General features: G+C 45.0%; 1 protein-coding gene across 1 annotated transcript in view; it reads left to right on the top strand.

Moving 5' to 3' along the window:
• The first annotated feature begins 1,079 nt into the window (after positions 1-1,079).
• ELOVL5 (ELOVL fatty acid elongase 5) overlaps positions 1,080-14,105 on the top strand; it is a 62,952-nt gene continuing 49,926 nt past the window's right edge. The window contains exon 1 of the mRNA XM_044421532.1: positions 1,080-1,251. The gene's annotated coding sequence lies outside the window, so the exon portion shown is untranslated. The remainder of the gene's footprint in view (positions 1,252-14,105) is intronic.

Genomic DNA, 14,105 nt, shown 5'->3' with positions numbered 1-14,105 from the left:
GGCACAGGTTACGTGATGCACCTTGTCCTTTTGAGAGGTAGGTTAAACAGTCGCTACCCAAAGTCGCTCAGGGAGCTTTACGCCCGAGTCGTAGAGCCCAGATCCTCCGAGTCACTCCCGATCCATCACCCTCGCCACTGCATCACACAGATTAAGCGCCCTTGGTCTCACGGCGGGAGGCCAGTTGGGATCCGCGTGCTCATCAGTTTCTGGGGTGTCATTTTCCTCTTCCTTCCGTCTGCCTGCCCTTCACGGTATGCTCCGCTAATCTCTTCAAAAGTAGCTGGATTCACTGAAGCTAGGTACTTTAGGCTCTGAATAATGATCTGTCGTAAGGCAGTTAATCCGCAGTCCGCTCCGAACTAATCGCTTTGCGGAGATGATGCCACGACAGCGTTCCAGCTGAAGTCCACCTGTGCGTCCCAGTCCTACGCTTGCATGTTCATCCAAAAGTACACCCCGCGCCGAGATCAGTTGGCGGACTATCCCCTACATGCCTGTAACATTTCTGCGCGCAGGCACGCACACAAACACATATTTGACGACTCCTCAGACCAGTTGAGTCCTACAACCAGAGAACAGTAGAGTTGGAAAGGGCTAATAAGGCCATCGGATCCAACCTCTTCTCAGTGCAGAAACTCCAGCAGAACTTCGTCTCTACTAAAGCTTCCATCTTACTCAGACATGAAGCCGATGCATAAACACTCCTAAACCGATTGAAATCTAGTCTCGTAACCCCACCCAACTCTACCTAGGACGACGGAAGCCTTACTCGGCAGTAAGCGCAACTGAGCTCATTGCAACTTTCCAGAGAAACCTGCATAAACTCGGCCTTGATGGACAAGCGAGTAGCCTTAAGGTCGAGATCTTGCGATTACTGTCCCCATCCCTGCTTTCTTTTCCGGCCGAATATTCCATTGTCCCTTCCTTACCCCCTCCCCCCTCCACGGCCCCCGTGACGTCATAACCCCCCTTGCTCGGTGGCCAGATCTCTCCCCATTTGTCTCCAGCCACCATTGTTACGTCACAATCAGCCCACAATTTAGCCGGCCGCGCTCTCCTTGCTTTCCTTTCTCCTCCTCCTCCCTAGCGGTGCCTGAGGCCGAGGCTCGGACCCGCCCCTTCGTTGCTTCCCCGCCTCTGCAGCGTGACTGAGCCGGCAGGCTGGTGCTCCTGCTTTCTCTCCGCCTTCCTTTTCAGCCGGGATCCACCGCCACCTTAAAACTGCCCGCTATTGAGTGCGCGTCGAAGGTAAGGAGGAATCGGCTTGGTCAAGTGCTTCGCGCTCGATTCCAGGCTGGCCGGCCGGCCGGCCGGGGCCTCTTGCAACTAGCGGCTAGAAAGCGGGAGGTCTCCGACGTGGAGATGTGGGGGGGGGGACGCCCAGCTGTTGCTTTCCTGGGCGGATGCGTCCTCGACTCGGATTGTCCTTGTAGGGGAAAGAGAAGGCGCGATCAAAGGAGCGCACTTCGTTTCCCGCCCGGTGCGCCCAGCCGCTGTCTGGGCCGACGGGCCGGGCAACGAAGAGGCTCCTCGGCTCTACCCTGAAGCGGCCGCATCTCCCACACCCTCGCATCAGCCCATGCGAGCAGCGGCCGGTGGTTGGCTGGCACGCGCTGACAGGCACCGTAGGCTGCCGAGGGGGCTCCTTGGAAGCGGCGCCAGCCGGGGAGGGTGGAGGGAAGTGGTTGTTTCTAGGCGGTCCTCCGGAAAATAGGAGCACAGGGCGGGAGCTGCGTTCTCGCCTTCGCCTGCCCGGAAAAGCCCGTTCCGGACGAGCATCTGATCGCGAACTACACGTGCATCAGTCCGTCTTGCAGTTGCCCGTTATAGCTCTGGGCTATACGCGGAACCGGATAAGAGTTTTTGAGGTGGCCTATCGCGAGTTTTTAAAATTAAAAAAAAAAAAAGCTAAACAAGCGCTGCGTTTTGCTCTCGGGCAGGGCCCGGGAATTGCAACAAGTGCTGCAGCTCTGTCTTCTAACGTGCTTCGCTGCAGCCGCTGGAGAAAGCGATGTGAGCTGGCTTGCCCTTTGCACCCTACCCTGTTGGCAGACCGCGTGAGAACATTTAAGGCTTTCAGGCCCCGGTTCCGCTATTCGGAAGCAAGTTTCTCTGAAAGACCCGGGACTCTTTTCAGCAGGAAATGGCTAGGTGTTTCTAACCACAATGCTCCCTGCTGCAATGTGTAGCAAGGATCATCGGGGAAAAGATTACGAGTTGTTTTGGACTTCGACTCCTAACATTCATGACCATGCTACCAGGAACTTTGGAGAGTTGGCCTCCCAGACATCTGGAGATAGGCCTTCCTGGTTTGTCAGTTTTAGAGGGTGCTAGAAAGTTGGTGCCTTGGCTGGGGAGTGCCCAAGACACTGCTAATGATGCAATCCTTCCGTGAAAAGCAATATTAAGTTAGCTAAAGTGGATGTGTGTGTGCATGCATGTTTAATGTGTGCATTAAAAAGGGAATCAAGTTTTCTTTTTTCCTTAAGACTTCGCATTCTAAGCACCCTATATTCTGACAAATATACTGTACAGCAGGGGTGGCCAGACTTGTTCAACAGAAGAGCCACACACTGCAAATGTCAGTTGTTTGAGAGCAGCAAGTGGGCACCCGTGGGTGGTGGTGAGTGGCAGGTGGGTGCCTGCAGGTGTCCATGGGCAGCAACAGCAAAATAAAGAGTTGCATGCAGCTCCTGAGTCTCTGCTGGGCCACCCCTAGCCTATAGTATTTAGACTAATGTGTGCTAGCACTGGTCTCTGGCCATCCATATACTCCAGGGTATGCTTCCTTATAGAAAAGACATCCACAGGAAGGATGGGCCAGCATTGTTCCTTCGGGAGAAGAGTATGCTTTCTTTCCTAGTGCAATCTATTGAGCAAGTTCCTTCCAGTGTTAAAATGGGTGTGCATTCACATGTACAACTTTTTTTTATTTAGGCAGACAGCGCTATTTCTGCAGGAGATTAAGGGTGCATTCTTGCACAGAAAATACCCCTACAATTCTCTGGCCAGCAGTGCTGGTTGGGAAATGCTTGGAATTGTAGAACTTTCTTCTGTGTGTTGGATTATATCTTTAGGATGCAATCCCATGCATGTTTTCCTGGGTGAAATGCACTTCCAAGTAAGCATGTGTAGGGTTGCTCTGTTAAACTCTGTGAAGCCTGGCTCTGTGCCTTGTTTCTACTTATACTGCATAGTTAAAAGCTGGAAAACTTTCAAGTTCAGTTTTTGTTGAGCTGTATGGGGGGGACGATGCTAGTACGAATTATTAATTTGTTCCTTGGCCCAGCTTCTAGGCTGAGGAAAAAAAAACAAAGCACAGGAAGGATCTAGCTATGCCGGTGAAAGGGAGGGGGGGGGAAAGTAATGCAAATGAGGAACCTTGAAGGGTCAGGCAAGCTATGCTGTATGCTTCTAAAGAAGCAACCCTACCACACACGCACACACATGCACACACAATATCACCAACTCCTTTCAACAGAAGCAAATGCTTCCTGTTTCAAAAAGGGCTATTTTCCTAGTGTCAGAATGAATGTGGGTGTTGCCTGCCTTCACAGGGGTGAACTTCACATTTTGTAGAACTCAGTCCCACTTTATGTGTTAATGCCATGATCCACTTCAGAGGACACAGGGAAAACTCTGAAGTAAGCGTAGCATTGGAGAGTTGCTCTTTTACTCCGGGACATTATGCAGAGCTGATTGGAATATTTGGACTAATGCGTTGGTGCATAGGCACTGCCAAAAATGCCTGCTTTTGTTTGTGTAATGTGGGAAGGGCTGATACATTCATGCTTTTTAATTTGCATCTCATAATTAAGTACTGGCTTCTCAAAATTAAGTGGCTTTTCTTAGCTTTATAGTAACACACAGTTTAATATTCAAAATATAAAGAATGTAGCAGTACATGTATATTGCAATCTGCACCACAATGGTAGATAAGAAAGTAAAATAATCTCTGGTATAGGAATTTGATTGCACGGACGCTCTGGAATACAAAAGATTCTGTATTGCAAAGATCACCTTTTTGTTTATGTGGAAAGGCAATACCAGTGCTTAGTCAGCAAGGAGATTTGCTCTCAAGACACCAGATCCTTCCTTCACAAAGTGAAATGTGCTGATTGCACAGGAGCTGCAGCACCCAGAAGGAGAGGCCAGCAAGGTCTTGCATTGTAGACTGGCAGGCTGACTGCGTGGTCCTGGGCCAACAGGCAGGTTATAGCTGTGATTGCAACTAATCAGAAAGTTCAGGGCTAACTGTAGGATTGAGACATGATTGCAGTTAAAACAGACGCTCTTGCATCAACTCCAGAGCCACCCACCAATCATGACATTGCATGTAGATGACTCTTCCCATTGCAGGCAAAGCACCAATCAGCAACATTGTGATTGCATGACCACCGCAATGGCGCTGTCTTAATGGTGCCGTCCATCTCCCTTTCCACACAAAGTACTCCATTGGTAGTCCTTCTGAAGTCAAGTTCTTAGAGAGTTTACCTGTTCTGGTGATAAGGTAATGTCACTGCTGCAACACTTGTCTAATCTAGGGCATTCCATTGGAATATCATTTCCAGGTAGCATTTGCTCAGCTCCCCATGTCCTGGTTCTGATTTCTGCAAGAAAGAATCCTTCCTTGGTTTGTTTGGTTGTTTACTCATGAGTGGAGAGGAATAGTTGGGTGCTCATTAACAAACATGGCTGCGCTTTAAGTATACAGATTGTTTAAGATAATCCTGATGAATTTGGAGGAAAGCAAAGAACAAAAATACTGCTAACAAAAGAAAAGACTTAATTGTATGAAGTGCTTGTATTAACTGGAAAATGCAATTCTACTGGAAGTGATAACTAATGTTTAGTTCAGCCTTCCCCAGTCTGATGCATTCCAAGTGTGTTTGATGATAATTCTGATCACCCCATAGCCCATGCTGGCTGGCATGAGTGCAGTTGTAGCTAAATACATCTGGAGAGCACAAAGTTGGGACAGGCTGTTTTACTCTAATCAGGTCAGTCTTTAGCTATGCAGAGTAAGTGGCTACTTCAGGTGATATAGGTCTGGAACTCTTTTGAAAGACAATGCTATGTATATACTTATTGCATCTGCATGAGTGTGGGATTTGGATTTTCAGCTCTGGTGTTAAAATACCTAACACTGAACCAGTGTCTGAAAGATTTTCATCCAGGTGTTGGAGGCGAAGGAGATGAGGGTGGGCTTGTGAAAAATCTCCAGAGGTTTGCACTTTCTGGTCAGGAAGGCTGGGTTGATGTCCAAAACATCTGGAGAGCTACTTTCTGCAGACTTCTAGTATATGGTACCTTTCATCAGGCCACTAATTTTTGGTAATTCTTTTGTAATCTGCATTGCAAATTTCTGAACATAAGGAGAAGTACACTAATTAAGAGCCAAGGTAATTAACCTTTCTGTACTCTGGGACTAATACATTACAAATGCTTAGAAGAAATAGATGTTATTCTTACTGGGAAATGCTTAGCTATGGGAAATCCTCTTTAGATAAGGGTGTTTTGTTAAGTACTATTGTGAAAGGTGGATTACACAATTCTATGCATATTTAGACAGAAAAGTCTTACAGTTTTCCAGATCCCCCAGCCCATCCTGCTGGCGAGTGGTGGGAGTTTTAGTCCAGACTTCTGGAGAGCACCATGCAGAGGGAGGCTGTTGCAGAAGGCTGCCAGGATAGAATTAGAAGGATCTATTCTGGACTGACAGAGGATTTCAGTTGTTCATAATGATTATGGGAAGAAAATATAATGGATAGTTCCTGTAGCACTGTGATGCTTTGGAATGACGAGCGTGGAGCGTTTGGCAACTATATTCAATCAGTCTAAGTGATCTGCTTTGGTTTTGCTATGACCGTTTTCATCTTGTGATCCTCAGAACAATCCATGCTCTTGATCATTACAAGTCACATCCTTAGATAAATAATTTGTATTTTAGGATTATGCACACCAAACTTGCATGCTGCTGCCTGATCTGCTATTCACTTGAAAGAAATGGTTGCTGTCTTCAATGAAGACATCTCTTAAATACATTTGATCTTGTTGAGTGCACTGGCTACTAGCATTCTTTTCCGCTGCTTCCAGTGTCTTTGACTAGAACTTGCTACCATTGTCCCTTCTCCTTGTCATGGCTCAAGGTCGTTTGCTGTGCATTCTGAAATTCTGTATTGCAGTGTCATGGCTGCTTCTTGAATTGGGCTTTCTTTGTGAGGTAGGTGATTGTTGTGAAGGGCACAGAAAGAGGTCCTTCTGTGTGCTAAGATGATCAAATCATTACAATTGTACAATCATAGAATTATGGAATTGGAAGGAAACTTGAAGGTCATGTAGTCTAGCCTTCTGCTCAGTGCAGGCATCTTTCCTCTCTAGCATCCCTGACGCACAGCTGTCCAACCTCTCCTTAAATTTCCCAGCAAAGGAAAGTCTACCACCTCATAAATCGGTCAGTTCACTGTCAAACAGCTCTTACAATGTACCAACTGAGTCTTCTCTTGTTGATGTTAATAGGTGGAATTGAGGTCAAGTTAAGCTGCTTTGTGCTTCTAATAGCAGTTTTGCTAGGGGGAAAATAGATCTTTTAAAATGAAACAGTGGAACAATTTCACTGAAACGGGTGTTGTGCAATGTGTGTGCTACTTGGACTAGAATTATTTATTGGGCATTTTGTATCATCTGCATTCATTGTTTTCAGTGTGCATGCGTGTGTGTGGGAAAACAAGAATGGACTTGTCCTCCTTGATGTGCTCTGGAGGAAAAATACACTTTCTTAAGCTCTGTTTAAACACCAAGTTTTTGAAGTTCAGAGGGCAGCAGTGGTGCCTTCTCACCCATTAATTACCAACTCAGTTTGCTTTGCAGATGCACGTTAACTGAGTTTAAATTACTTCTGGCCTCTTTTCCCAAAGTCTTTGTTGAAAATAAGAATTAATAGAAAGATGGGGGAGCAAAATATTTAGCTGCTGGGAACTTTAAGGGGCTAGTGCTTAATCCTCGGGAAGCAGAGTTCCTACATGGTACAACAATACACTCGTTTGCGAGTAAGTGGCATTGTACCCAGTGAGACTTATTTAACATCTGTGCTAAATTCATAGTAAAATCCAGTGTTGTGACTACAGTTTGTCAGGAGTTATCTTTCTGTCCTTATCATCCTAATTACGTGGGGTGTCTCCTGAAGGCACCTTCTGCATCAGTGAACTGGTATAACTGCAGGCGAGTTGAGAGGTCATCCCTAGTTGGTACCCTGTTGTCTGTTTTGGCCCATGGACTTTGACTTTAGGTTAGCCTTTCCCTATCTGCTCTCTGCAGATATTTTTGGGTACAACTCCCAGCTTTCCTGGCCATTGACCAGGATAGCTGGGGCTGATGGGAGTTGATATGCACAACTTCTGGAGGATACCAGGTTGGGGAAGAATGTTTTAGATAAGTGTGTGATCAGTTGATACTTCTTCTGTTTGTTGGCAACACTGGCCCATTCATGTGTGCAAGGTAACACCCCCAGCCCACCATGCTAATAGGCACACTTCACACCTTTTTAGAGGAGGTTATATTGTGAAAAGTAAGGGTAGAAAGGCTGCTACCACATTCCTCAATTAGCTCAAACTGATTACTGAAGAAAGTGACTTTCTCACCGCCATCAAAAAGCAAAAGCTGCTTTATCTGGGAATTGCAAGCTTATGGCAGTTAAGCATGTTATATAAATGGTCATTAGGAATCCACAGATTTAAAGAAATAATAAAGTGGTACCAAGAGGGAAGATGTAAAGTAAGTCCACAATGAACTTTAGATAACTGATATAAAAAAATAATTGGCAAAGCAGAGAATCTCCAAAGAGAAACTGCTGAACTATTAAATAGTTCATCCCAAAAGCTGGAAAGGGATATGTGAGAGATGAAGTGGAATCAAACCATATAATTCAGAGTCAAAGCACACTTAAAATTTTTGCTTATCAGTTAGTGAGTGAAAAATATTGTCTAAGCTACGTATGTTGAAAGCTTGAAAGATGGATATCTAGAAAAATTATAAACTTAGTTTTACATAGTATACTGCAAGAAATAAATTTGTCAAAGCAATATTTATTGAATCTGAGAGAGAGAGAGAGAATGTTTGTGTGTTAATCTCATAGGAGTCTTTTAGAGGTCAAGACTGTGATCCTAGATCTATGAAATAACAGCTAATATTGCCAGTGAGGTAATTCTTTGGAAAGTGTATAAACATGGCCTGATTTGCGGGTCAAATAGCTTCTTTGAAATGAAATCCCCTTAGGCCTATGATACTGCCAGGCAGCTCTGCAGAGACATCTTGATAACCCAAATGGATTTGGCAGTACTCTTTTTTGTCACAGCAAGCATTGCTTACAAAATACAATTTTAGTTGTTTTTACATACTTGTCTGTGAACTGCATTCTTGCATCAAGAAAAGAAAGAAATGCATGGGCAGTTTCCATTGCTGTATTTACTGTTAGCACAAAATGTGGATTAAAACTCACCAAAAAATCCTAGGTATATACCATATGTAGGAGTGTCATGATCTGCTATAGAGGATTACAGGACAGTCAAAATCTCTGGGAGTAACTGAACTGCATAAGCAAATAGCTCAAACCAAGTCAGTAGGCTCCATGGTGCATATTATTCCATGCACAAGCCTGTTCCTGTCCTCAGTAATATCTAGGTGATGGCATTGTCTTTTTTTGTTCCAATAACCTGACTTCTGTTTTTGCTGTCTGACTGCACCTAACTCAGGTAGGCAGTTCATGGATAGCATCACTTCCTGCTCTGATCACACCTTTGATACTGTGCTGAAATCCTTTTGTACCTGAACTTATCTACTTCTTTTTCTTGGCTTGGTAGATCAGAAAGTTGATATATTGCTCTAGACTATATCTAGAGTAGATATAATGCTCTTTCCCAACCTGCTTCCCTCCAGATGGGCTGTGCTATGACTCCCATCATCCCCACCCAGCAGTGGCTTCAAATAGCATTCCTTGTGTTGCTGGGGTTGTTCAGAAACCTTTCAGGTGCTCTTTGACAAGATCAATAATACAACTCTAGCTTTTCCAAAAGTCTTCTATGTGCCATGACATTTCTTTTGCCCGATACAGTTGCTGGGGGTTGCATTCTCGAGTACTCCTTTCTCATGTGGAGCTACAACTAAGCCTCACAGGTGTGGCCAGCAGCCTTTGTGGGTTGCATGCATAACATCTTCCAAACTTAAGTGCGTAGCAGTTCCATGACGCAGAAATAAGGATATTTTCTTGATGGCACGAAGTTGGCAAACCACTGATCTGTATGAAGGATCTTGCATTATTTCACTTCAGCAACCTGAGTTCTGTGATCATTCAAGCTGGTATTCCTGTGGTCTGGTTTTACAAGGTTATGCCCTGTGTTGAGTTTTACTTCCTATATCACATTAGGGGTTCACCAGAAGCTTCTCAGGTGTTAGTCAATGAGAAATGCTTCCTTGTCCAGCACCCACTTCCAGATAGGGTGCGCCATGTGATTTCTTTCAGCCCAGGTGTATTAGTAGCCAGCCCTATTAAAAGTGGGACTACTTCTGTGTAAACAGGAATGGCCATATCCCAAGTTGCATGCTCAGGGCTGTGTGTGTGTGCGCGAGTGAGGGAAGGAGGGATAGCTATGCATGTTGGTGCAGGCCTTTTATCCAAGCTGCTTTTCTTTATCATGTGAGGTTTTTAACCCAATTTTGTATCCAGTGTGTGTCATAAATACCCTCACAGGTTCTGTGCACGACTGCCTCCCACCCAGATCTTCAGCTATACGAAGTATGTGATTGTGAGCCAGTGAGGGGTAGGCTCTGGGTTTATCCAGGTTCAGGTCTGCACTTGCCATTTAGTTTCCTCTCAGACTTTGGGCCCACTGCTGACTCTCACCTCACAGGGTTGTTGTGAGAATAAAAATGAGAAGGGGGAGCATGCATGCTAAATTGGGATCCATGGGTCAAATGGGTATATAAATGTAAGAAACAAACACACAAGATCTCCTGGCAGTCTCTACAAATCACTTCTGTGTCTAAAAGCAAAATGTGTTAGGTTTGTTAGTGGGATATGATGACAACACTCAAAGACGATACCAGGTATGCCAATATCTTTCTTAAAAGTAGGCCCGTCTCTAGATCCTTAACTTGAACAATCTTAATTTAATTGTTCTTAGAATTTCAGTGCATTTTCACACATGAGGCTTAAAGTGCAGAGATAAAGTTTTAGAATGAATTAATGTAGCATCAGTTTTGAGTACCCCCCATAAAATGATACCAGCCTTGCTTTCCCTCATACTCTTGAGGCATTGAAATGTTTTGTGTTTTAGAGATCCATAGGGATTTCTTCCATTCTAATAATCCTTAAGCTCAGCTGTTGCAACCATTGTGTTAGTGCCAGCAAGCCTAGTTTGGTGACTCAGCTCATCCAGACATCAGGCTCCTAACCTGCTAATTCCTTTTGTGGCTCATAGCCATGTTAAACACAATGTGCTGAGTGCTACTGCTGTCCTGTGTGTTCATGTGCTTGGGAATCTCTCTCGTGATTTGACTTGGCGTTATTTTCTTAAAACTTTTCATCTCCTTTGTTCTTTGTTACCTGTGCAAGAACAACAACAAGATGTGTTTTGGAAATCCAATCTGATAGATAGAGTTCACCTAAAGTCCCAACAGGGCAATGTTAATAACAGGAATAAACCTTTGTCTCTTAATCTGGTTGGTATTGATTTCTGAGCTTCCCCCTACCAGCCTGCTGTGGGGAGTGGAGAGGGATGTTGTGCTACTGACATAATTTTTAATGGGTTCCTCTGTAATTATCTTCAAAATCTATGCTTTAGGCTTAGTGTTACATTTAAAAGCACTGAACTGAGTAGGTATAAAGGGGCCATGAAATCTTAAAATACTGGTGGGGTGAATGGCATGGGGGGGATGGGACACAAAAAGCTGCCATGTCCCAGTTCTGAGTAGCTACCTGTCCAATTCAGAAGTGTTGACCATGACTGGCAACAGCTCTCTGGGGACAGGCAAAATTATTTGGGGACAGTGATGTATTCAAGTCCTTTACTCCAAGTCTCGAGTCAAGTCTCAAGAGCCAACTTGAACAGAAAAAGGGGAGGTGGTGGTGGGCTGGGTGGGAGTGTTCCCATCTACACTTCTCTCGGTGATGCACTGAAGTCCTTTACTTCAACCACAATTTATTTAAACAAAGATGTGATGTTATTTGAATGTTCAAGATTGCAATTTAGAAAAATGATTTTCCCAACACAATTGGTCCCCAGCCTGATGCTGTAATTCTCCCTGGAAATGTGAAGGAAGAGAGCAGAGGCAGCAGGCAGGAGAGCTGAAGCCTTCCCCCTATACAGGCAGTCTATGGGTTACGGATGAGTTCTATTCCTCAGAATGCCCTTATGGGGAACTTGTATGTAAATTGGACCACATGAGTAATCTCTGCTGTCATTTCAGCATCATTTCCCCATCTGTACTATAGGCATGCTAATACTGATCTAGTTCCCCTTTAGCGTTTGCCCTTGCCACTAGGCCCTCAACTGCTAGAAGGCCATTTGTGAGGAGAAAAATAAAGCGGCTGTACAAATAACCCTTGAGGGCTACTTCAAGAAAGCGACTCCAGTGATATTCCCCCACCTCCAGCAGCACAATCAAACTTGGCTCTCCAGCACCAGCTCCATCTCCATTAGTTAATGTTAGGCTTAATGGTACTGTATGGCGTAGGAAGTTATGAATAAAAACAGGCTTTCAAGCTTTAAAACAGCAACAGAAGAGGGGTAGAGAGAAGTTATCTGGGTGCCTCTGCTTCTGCCCTTCCCAGAACCTCTTTTGCCATGGTTCTGCTTCATCTTTGAGGCCCTACACATGCCTCAAAACCCACTGGCTTGGGTATGTTGAAGCTGACGCTACAGAAAAGCTGTGAATATCTCTAGGGAATCTCTAGCTCTACAAAATGTATTGCCAAACGCATTGTGTAGTTGCCTGGAGATATTCATGGCTTTTCAGTAGAGATATTCATATAGAGTTTATGGGTGTCTGTATGATCGTAAGTATATAACCTGGCAACTACCTGTAATGCAATCCTTGCTCCCCTGCTCCCACTCCCTCGTCCCTCCCTCCCACCAATTCCCTCATGCCAAAAATGACTTGGTTGTGAAAACAATAGAAATCTCAAGTCACTTACTCCTTGCTCTCAGGTCAAGTCTGAGTCGAGTCACTCATGTGACTTGAGTCATACTTGGGAGCGAGTCACATGACTTGAGTCCCCAACATTGCTTGGGAGTATCTTGGGAGTCCCTAAGGAAGAAATACCTTGGCAGTCTCTGCTCTGGTTGAAAAAGTTGGTCCATTCATGCTACTCCCCCAGTTTGTCTGCTGAGGGAGGGAGCACTAAGATACCTTAGCAATGGCAAGGCTACTGAGTTCAGAGGGAAGAAACAGGTATTAGGGCAAATGATAGTGATTGGAGAAGCTGTCATGCCCCAGGGCACAACTCAAAAGATTCAGGGTCCATGCCTGGTGAACCATCAGCCTATAATACCACTCATGGTTCTTGCTTCTGTTAGACTTATCAGAGCGAGATTGATAAAGCAAAAGGAACATTTAGAATGTGCAGTACTCCATCACAGATCAACACGTATACACTAGTGCAGCCTGATTAGGTTAGCAGCAGTGTCAGAGTGGATGCTGGTGCCCGCTGAATCTCATTGGTACAGTGAAGCATGGCTGTCTCAAAACTGGCAAACTCGGTTTCCTCAGATGCTTCTATGCTTTAAATATTGTTTCTTCCCTTCCTGTGGGCAAAAACCTCAGGCAGATTTCTCTCAATTTACATGATATAGATCTGCTTGCACTCCAATGATAAGGGCCCTGCTCAGTGCATTGCATTTACCTTTGGTAAACCCAACCTATATTAGAAATCAGAGGCAGGCAATTTGTGGTCCTCTGGACTTTTTGGCCTACAACTTCTGTCAGCTGTAGCCAAATCAGCCCTAGTCAAAATAGCCAATAGGGAGAGTTGCCAGTCAAACCACCTGGACACCATAAATGGCTCACTTTTGCTGTAGATTGACAATGTGTGTGAGGTTGCATCATCTGTCAAGCATAGCAGGAAGAATCTTGCAACCCATGTCATTGCCAAAACCATCCCTGGATTAGTTAAATGCATATCCATGCATATGTTACTTGTTTAGCATACAACGAATGCATATGTTACTTCAGGGGTCCTCAAACTTTTTCTCCAGGGGGCCAGTTGAAAGGTGCCAGTGCTGGGCATGGGCCGGAAAGGTGGTGCCAGCGGTACCCACAGGCCAGTGCAGGGGCAGGGTGCGCGAGGAGGCAAGGTGAGGCGAGGTGTGGGCAGGTGCACCCGGCAAGGGGAGGCGAGGCACGAGGTGGGCGCACGAGGCAGCGGCTTGCTCGCTTGGAGATCGTTATCTCCGAGTGAGCAAACCGCTGCCTCCCCATGCGCTGGGCGAAGTGGGCAGTGGATCCAAATGGGCATGGCGGGCCAGATCCGGCCCCCGGGCCATAGTTTGAAGACCCATGTGTTATTTGTTTAGCATACAATAATACTGACTAGAAACCAACCTTAGCTGGCATTTTGTATTTCATACCCGTGCCTTGCTTTGATTGTAGCACAACTGGATCCTTAATAGCTGGTGAGTGTGGTCTCTTTTGCTTCTACTGGACGCTCACTCCAAAGGGTGAAGTCTGGCTTTCTGTACTTAGCTGGGATGAGCTGGAGTTCATCAGTCTTTCTCAGTCTTTGTATTAGATTCTAATTCCCATCAGCCTCATCCATCATGCCAGTAGTTATAATGGCCAGGACTGATGGTCTAAAGTATTTGGAAGACATCAAGTTAAGGAATGTTGACATACACATTTAGTTCCATAAGTGGCTGAATCTATAACCAAGTCCATCTTGCATGCACCATTTGTAAAGATTTCTCTATAAATTAATTTGTGAGTGTAGGATGTTTCTCTGTCAAAAGCCTACTTGCTCTTGATTCACCATGGAAATTCCATGTTGGAATGTGCTCCCGACTGCTTAATTCTTTTGATGAACTTTCTTGATGCCATTATAGATATAGATC

The sequence above is a fragment of the Varanus komodoensis genome, unplaced genomic scaffold, assembly GCF_004798865.1.
Source record: "Varanus komodoensis strain SLA01 unplaced genomic scaffold, ASM479886v1 scaffold12, whole genome shotgun sequence".
In the NCBI taxonomy this organism is placed as follows: domain Eukaryota; kingdom Metazoa; phylum Chordata; class Lepidosauria; order Squamata; family Varanidae; genus Varanus; species Varanus komodoensis.
Note: the sequence above shows the minus strand (reverse complement) of the source record. Positions and strands in the feature narration are given on the sequence as shown.